Source organism: Nicotiana tabacum, chromosome 10, assembly GCF_000715075.1.
Source record: "Nicotiana tabacum cultivar K326 chromosome 10, ASM71507v2, whole genome shotgun sequence".
Taxonomy (NCBI): Eukaryota; Viridiplantae; Streptophyta; class Magnoliopsida; order Solanales; family Solanaceae; genus Nicotiana; species Nicotiana tabacum.
The window spans coordinates 38,591,031-38,599,419 of NC_134089.1; the positions used below are offsets into that span (position 1 = coordinate 38,591,031).

At 34.3% G+C, this 8,389-nt stretch overlaps 1 long non-coding RNA gene and 1 pseudogene across 1 annotated transcript; one reads left to right on the forward strand and one right to left on the reverse strand.

The window, feature by feature from the left end:
• The first annotated feature begins 1,132 nt into the window (after positions 1-1,132).
• On the forward strand, positions 1,133-2,398 carry LOC142164635 (uncharacterized). The gene is made up of 3 exons (XR_012695461.1): positions 1,133-1,273; positions 1,361-1,432; positions 2,018-2,398. It is a non-coding gene; the product is annotated as an uncharacterized LOC142164635 (long non-coding RNA).
• Positions 2,399-3,382: 984 nt separating this feature from the next.
• On the reverse strand, positions 3,383-7,206 carry LOC107760881 (protein COBRA-like; annotated as a pseudogene).
• Between the last annotated feature and the right edge of the window lie 1,183 nt (positions 7,207-8,389).

Genomic DNA, 8,389 nt, shown 5'->3' on the forward strand with positions numbered 1-8,389 from the left:
CCCTTATTTCACTTTTAGTTGTCCACTATTGACTTTGCACACCCCTTAAGAAATACTACAAATAAAGTGCATAATTTATCATTATACCCATATTAATTGGTGTATAGCCTTAATGGATTTTAAAAAATAATTTGGAATGAATAATTAATGCTAAAGGACAAAACAAGAAAAATAAATTATTTTTCTCTTTATATGACAAGCAAAAATAAAAATTTATTTTTAGAATACTTGACAACTAAATGAACGGGATGGAGTAATAAATAAGGATAAAACATGCTAAACTTATTGGTATCCGTTTTGGGTTTAATAGAGTCAAGCACAAGGCTGTTACAGTTTGTAATTTCTATGTTTTTTTTTTTTCTATTCTTTTTCGAATACCAGCATCAACCAATTACTTTGATAGCTTTTAAAAGGTTTCCTTACTCATATGTAAACGACACTTACAAAAATGATATTAAAAAGTTCCTATAGATATTATTATTTCTATATTTCTAAAATTCTATAGGCTTGTAATATTCAAGCTTATTTTTTCTCAAAGTATAACGGTCATGGAAGGTTTGAAATAGGAATTGTTCATCATTTTCAATAAATGAAAAATATATTTTTTTCCTTTTAATTTTTATTTTGCAACTAAAAACATTTTAAAGTAATTTTGTTGTAATATGCAAAAAAAAATTATTTATTTATATGGAATCACGCGCAATGTGCGTGCCCAAAAACTAGTAATTATAAATACAGTTAGATATATATTTCATTTTCAGAACATGCTCTCTCAATTTGCACAACATCTAAATTTTAAACCTGTCACACTCCCTAAGACATTTAATTAATTTGAAAGGGCCCCCATATTCTGTCTAATGTTAATATTGTTTCAACATGAGGATGGCTGTTGAAATGTAACACTCAATTCTCAAGGAATACTTGCTTCAAGATTCAGAAAGGCCAAGAGTAATATAAAAGAGAGCCAATATAAGAAAGAGAGAAATAAAATGACAATGAAGTATGAACCCCTTCTCTTCCTCTTTTTGCTACCAACAACCAATTGGTAAGAAGTAACCCCATATTTCTCACTCATAATTCCATATTGCTACCACCTGACATATTTCATTCTTTCTGAAGCAAACTCTGTTAGCTTTGGGCAGTATATCATCTTATTAATTCTACCTATCTTTAAAGTTGTGAACCAGTTTTATGATTATACATGTATGTGATGATCATCTAAACCAAATGTCTAAGAAAATTGAGCACGCCACTGAGCTCTTGTCTTATGCCGGTGAAGTTTTTCAGTTTCATACACTGAATTTTTATTCATTCTTTTTGCTTGTTTTGTTTTTCTCAAACAAATATTTGTGTTATGCAGCTGCCTTGGTTCCCAATGGATATATCACCAGTAAATGAGATGTGGAATGTCTTGTACACTATATGGCTTGTTGTAAGTTTCAATTACCAACTCTTTTTTGGTTAATTTTCCAATTGAATGTAGTGTCTCGGACATTATATGGTCCTAGAGCAAACTAATTAAGTATTGTTTTCTCTATGGAAGATGACATAGGAAGTTTATATAACATGCAGTTGATTACTTGACTCAGGTTCTTCTTATTGATAACTTTTGCTCACTATTGATACCAAAAAAATTGAAGCAGTTACTAATTCATGATCTGGCATGTACAAAATGAAAACTTCATTCTCGATTCTACGATAACTTTTATGAAAGCCTTTCATTTGCTTCTCTTCTATGAAATTTGATTTTCCCATAATGTATCCTAATTAAACCTGATATTTGCAGAATCTTTGAATCTATGCTTATTTTCAACTCCCTGAAGCATATCTTATGTCCTTTCTCATCTTTGGTCCTGGTTTTAATGTTCTGTTTTGTAAATCATTCTCTTTACGCTTCACCAGAAATTGAAACTTTTCCAAAACCAGTAACTGCAGGAGAAAATCATGTCAAAGTCATAAGATTTTTGTGTTGAAAGACATTTGTTTGTGAGCAACTAATACTTTGATCCTTTTGCAGTGACATGAAATGTAACATGCACCATATTCCCAGCCTCTAGCCCAAAAACTCCGACCTATGCGCCTGTCTCTCTCAATTATTCTATAATGAAACATCACCCCTTGTCCATCCTGTGCTTGCAGTTTGTGAGAAGAAAAACAAATGCATCAAAGGTAGTCTGTATTTGTCATGGCATTGAAAGAGCACAAAGATAGATCGTATTTCGATCCTCTTACCACACACGAACACAAAGATAAAATCATACATGCATCTTAGTTTTTTTTTGATTTTTTTTTTGATAAAGTAAATTAGATTCATTAAAGAGCATCAAGAAGATGCAAAGAGTACAAAAGAGATAGGATAAGTAGCTCCATTACAAAAGCCTATGCTACTATCATGGAGCTAATAAAATCCACAAAAATATCAGCACTGTTAACAAAGGTGAGATAGTTCCAACTAAACAGATTAACTAAACATGCAGCCTTGAGGGAGTAGAGCGGAGTTGAAATGCCATCAAAACACCTTCGGTTCCTTTCTTTCCAAATACACCAAAAAATTACTGCTGCCACCATTTTCCTGATTTATTTGATGGATTTGTCAACTCTCCAAAAATACCAACTTTCAAAAGCTTGCTTTATTGATTGTGGCATAATCCATCTGAGACCAAAAGTAGTGTAGAAGAAGTTCCAGATTTCTTTTGCAACTGAGCAGTGGAGGAATGGGTGGTTTACATTTTCTGACCGTTGTTGGTACATGTAGCATCTGTTAACTAGTGTAATGTTACTCTTGATTAAGTTATCTTGAGTGAGATAGGCCCCATTTAGAGACAACCATGTGAAGCAAGTCACGTTGGTAGGCACTTTAGTTCTCCAGATGTGTTTCCATGGCCAGTTATCTATATTGCATTCTGATCACGGAAGTGAATGTAGCCTTCTTTGACTGTGTACTTGCCTCTCTTAGAGTTTCCCCAAATAAATTTGTCAGGCTGTTGATCATCGGTGTTATGACCTCCTAAGGAGCTTAACATTGTGAGTAGTCTGTTGACCTCTCAATCCTGCAAATTTCTTCTGAAATGTGGGCACCAAGTGCCATTTTCTCTATTTTGAGAGACAGTGGAGTCTATGCTTAGAGCAATCTGATACATACTGGGAAACATGTCTTCAAAAGGTGCATCTTAGCTAATGTCCTAATACATGAACTAGGTAAATCGGATGAATCTAGTTTACTTTTTCCAACATTGACAATATGGACATAATCAAGTAGTAAACCTCATTCATGTCATTGTTGAGCTAGCAAAATGCTAGAAATTGCTCTAAAGAAGCAAACATTTCATAGAATAGAACAAGGTGCAAGGGAAGGACAGGAATTATCGAATGTACTATAAACGCTAGAAAAGCACATAATCTTTTTTACAATGTAGAAAGTGGTTACATGGTGATGGTACAGAAAAATAGAGCACTAAAGAATATCAAATAATTTAACTCTATCTGTTTGTAAATGGTCTTTATTCTCATACAAATCTGAGATCACTATGAATTTGAGAAATCTACATAACAAAAATGAATACACCACAGTAGAAACACATTGGATACAACTCCTGAAGGAAAATTATGGCAGCCATTCCACCAGCCCTTACGAGTATGCAGATGAAACTAATATTTGCCTCGAACAAGTATTACCCGAATCCATAAGAATGGTCGGCGTCACTGCTCAGGCAATACTCCAATCAGTTCTATCAGCAGTGGGAGTGAATCAATCCAAAGATAACTTACTGAGACAGACACTTGGCATTTATCCAAACGAGAGGCTTCTAAATAAATGCAAAGAAGAAGGCTGTAGAGAGCATCAGCGTCACCACTAACTTTAGTGAAGAAACCTTCCATAGGGTACCAGCATTTGGCATATATGGATATGAATCAGGAGGCGGCATGACACAGTTATCACCATTGAAATAAACTCTGCGGGGGAAAGCCCACCCCTTGTCAAAAGTAAAAGTCGATAAATCCTTGCGGAATAGATGCTCTGACTGGACATTTCCTAAAGGACCCGCTTGCATGAGCAGATCGTTGTAGAATTTCATACCCCATAACATGGCAGTGTCATCTGTAAAAAAAGGCCCAGGAGATTAGCCATATCCTCCAATCTCTCAATTGATAGGGCAACCTAGGTAAAAATATCTTCAATAGCATAGTATTGCCAACCAAAAACATGACACAAGATTCTGAAATGAAATTCTTCTTTAAAAGTAGGGAAAAGATACTTTTGGAAATCCATCTAATGTCTTTAACACTAAAGTATTAGCAGCTAGCTCTTTAGATCACGAATGAAACAGTAGCAACTGGTTATGAGAGCTTGTATAGTTGTATAACAATAGAAAGAGAACTTACTTATTGCTCCATAAGGTGTTAATGCCTTGTAATTGAAGCTGAATAACTGAGTCAGGTTGTCAAAGTTGGGATGCTGGACAACTAAGTTCCATTGTGTATAATTCATATTGTAATTGAAGTTAGTTATAGTGACCTTCACTCGCCAATACTCCTTGTAGTTGAGTTTCACATGCCAATGAATTCTAATAGGGCACATATGATTTGTGCACTGAACCAAAGGAGCATAAGTATTCTTCTTTCCATGGTCTGAAACAACTGAAGCTAAGTGCGGTTCGTCTTGACTGCGAGGAGCAAATGAAAAAGGAGCAGGAAGTAAATAACCAAAGCTTTTAGAAGTGATAAAAAAATGGAGGAAAAAATAAAGCATGTTTTTGCAGGACTTACTCTACACAATTTCCATGCTGAGTGCCATTCTTCTGGCAGCCACAAGTGCATGTTGGACACGGTACAATTGTGTCATTGTAGAAGGATGAGATAGAGACGCAGCATGTGGGTGTTTTTTGAGCTAGGAACTGTGAGTATGTGCACGTGACATTCCAAGTCACTGTCATTAACAATATAAATAGTTAGAAATTAATCTTCATGGCAATTATAAGGAGAAATAACAGACTTACAAGAGGAATTCCAGAATTCTCATTTTTTTCATGGACAAAGGAGATATCTCAACAATTAACTTACTCATGGCTTGTGTTACTCGTCTCCCATCTTGAGTAACGAACTTAGTGGGTTTAACAATTTTAGCGGGTCCACAAGTATAACCAGGCCCAGGTGCCTTTAAGGTGAAGTTCTTAGGAACTCTAACTGTTTTATTGGTTGTTCCGGCAGCACCAACACTGACTTGGAATGAGCTAACAGCAGTTGCAGTATCTTGGCCCCATGAGTTGATCACTCCTCCCTTGCAGCAATTTGCAATCTGCTGGTTGTAAGGAGTTCCGGGCAGTAAGTCAACAACGGTTGGATCCTTCTTGCAACAATGGGGAATGTTTCCTTTAAATTTCGAACAATCTCCTTGCTCTGTTGTTTGAGCTCCCATCATGTTCCATATTACTTCCTTCTTCGCCCATGTCCATCCCAAGAGTCCAGCCTGGTGCTTGAATATGTCTATATTGCTGGAAGTTGAACATAGTCACAACAGCCTGTCCGTTGCCAATGATAATGATCAGAAACTTCCAATTTGTTCAATACTACTCCAACAAGAAGACGTAGAGGTAAATGCAGACTAAAGAATATATAGAACATGACACTGAAACCTAAAGACTAAAGAATAAAACAGTTTGCTAAAGAACTTAAAAAACTTTTTTCTATGCACTACACGCAATAACACTGGAAACAACTAATGTGTGGAAAGGCAATTCTTAAACAAACTCAGAAACTGCAGTGCAACAGATGCAGACTGGTTTTAGTCCAAAATGGTTTTCAAAAAACAAAGGGAGGGGAAGAGAGAGAGAGAAAGAGAGTGCTACTTACAACATATCCATCCGGCGTCCAGCTGATGACATCCCATTTTATTGTGATGTTGCCATTGGGATCAAGTGCATCGAAGGCATCTAGAAGAAAACCAGAAACAAAATTATAATGTGAAAACTGTGAAAAACAACAGATCTTTACCCTGATGTAGTAGAAAAGGGTGAAATGAATCCCATATCTGATTCAACAACATAGAAAATGAGAAATTTTTAAGGAGTTCAACTTTCTGTAGACTATGTAACAAGTTAAATATGGTTGTATATTCAGTTCAAACTTTAAAATCCTAACCAACGTGGTAAAATGCAAGTTGTGACAGTGTAACCCCTAAATTCTAACATCAGAACATCAATTGCAACAAAATGGATTCTCCGATAGAAGAATATAGTTTGGACTGGATCCATCATTTCCAAATGTTTTCCGGGGCTCGTATTTGACCAGCGATCATAGTTGACGTATATCTAGTACAGGCACGGAGCCAAACTGTTACGATCTTCTTTGATCTTGTCTTTAGGAGAATGCAGAGAATTCAATTAGGATAGCACATTGACTAAAGATAAGAATACTTTTAGCTTCCTATATAATTGTGAAGCATAAATTAGAGTAAAACCCAAGTGAAAGGAAAAATGAGACTGATCTGAAATCCTTTTCAGTGAGATTTATCACTACCTACCGGTGTATCTTTAGATGCTCTCTCCCTCTCTTGGGAGATGGGGAGGAATTAATCAGCAGAAAACATTAAAGATCTAACATTGAAGTTCAATTTACCCAAATCAAGACCCAATATAGTTTACTCCTCTGGATTTAGTTTGGCAAGAAGCAGATCAATCTTTGGTCCAGTATGATTTCAGTTCATTAATCCCAACAATAGAAATTAGATGTAATGTGACATTAAAATCAAACATGATATGTGATTTGACATAAAAATCAAATCTTGATGTTAAAAATCACAAAAAAAATTCTAATCCTCCAAGAAATGCCATCAAGAACTCTCAGTATTACCGAATACTTCAAATCCAAACAAGCAAATCAAGAACTAATTAAAACCCATTTCACAAAAAATTAAATGGATTGCAAAAAAAAAAGGGTATAAAGTCATGAGCAAACCTGTCGATGAAAAGCTGAAGCAAGACAGCAAGAAGATTAATAATACTGCAGTAGTAGTAAATCTAGGAAAAGATCTGAAGAACTCCATAAGCCCCTTGTAGCTGCTATAGATTTTCTTGTGCTTTTTCTTTTGGGACACTCTCTGCTTAAGATCTGCTAAAATGCTACTGAAAATGGGCTAAAAGAGAGGAGAAAAATCTTGGCGGTGAGTGGCAGCTGGAACTGAGCTCACATGGCAAGTTAGTCTATTGAGAGTGGACTTTAATAATGTCTTTTTAGACAATAACCACCCACTGGCCGCTGTAATAAAGCTTTTTATTGTGTATGTTGTTTTCATCCAAAATTACTTATTTGCTCTTATTAAATGTAAGTTTCCATTACTGAATTATCGAAAATGATTATAAAGTAAATAGTAGTAGTAATAAAGTTAAAATTGACTTTACATATTTGTAAGTATATATAAAAATATTAGGTTTTAAATAAAAACTTAAAATTTAAAATGAAATAAGAATTCTTACTATGTACATTATATTATGTAATAGTATTATTTTTATTAAAAGAATTTACTTTTACTCAATGAAGCGATGCCCCTTTAAGATAAGACAGGCTTATTAAAACTTTGAGGGTGTTCTTAAAATGATAATTAGAGACATAATGTCTGCGTGTGTTATTCGATATTCTTTTTTCTTACACAAAAAAAACTAAATGGACCCTGAGGGTATAATTCCTTAAATAAAAGGTGGAAAAAATACTTCAATAAGCTACTTTATTTAAAACTGAATAGAGTAAAACAAAGCCCCAATCGGATATTGGAACCAAAAGTGTACTTGCAAATTGTAACTATAAATGATACCAGTACTATAGTTTTGAGTGTTCTCATTTTTTGTAATTATGTTAGTTTAGGAATAGAGGCGGCACACCATTACACGCGACGTAAAGAGAAAATTTAAAAGGAGGACTCAAAAGATATTCGAGGTTAAGAAATGCTTTTTCATATCTAATTCTTTGATAATTTTATTAGCTTAAGAATGAAAAATTGTCTAAAAAGTACTTAAAGAATAGAAGAAGATTCTACAAATCATAATTATAAATAAAATTGATTCAAGTTGAAGTGCGTTGGACAAATTAAGAAGTTGAGATCATCCACCATGCGTGAGGTAACAAAAAAGAATAATAAAAAATACGAAAAAAATGCAAATTAATAATCTACACTTTTTAGTATAAACTTTAAAAATTGACAACAAATGATTAAAACTAATTTATTTATCACTAATAGTAAATACATAATTATTGACATTATATATAATTTGAGTAAATTTGGGGCATTAATTTTATGGGGCCTAAAGCCACTGCTTTGGTGGCTTTATTAATGAGCCGCCACTGTTTAGGAAAGAAACAAAAAAGAACTTTCTATCAAATTGAAGTGTATGAATGT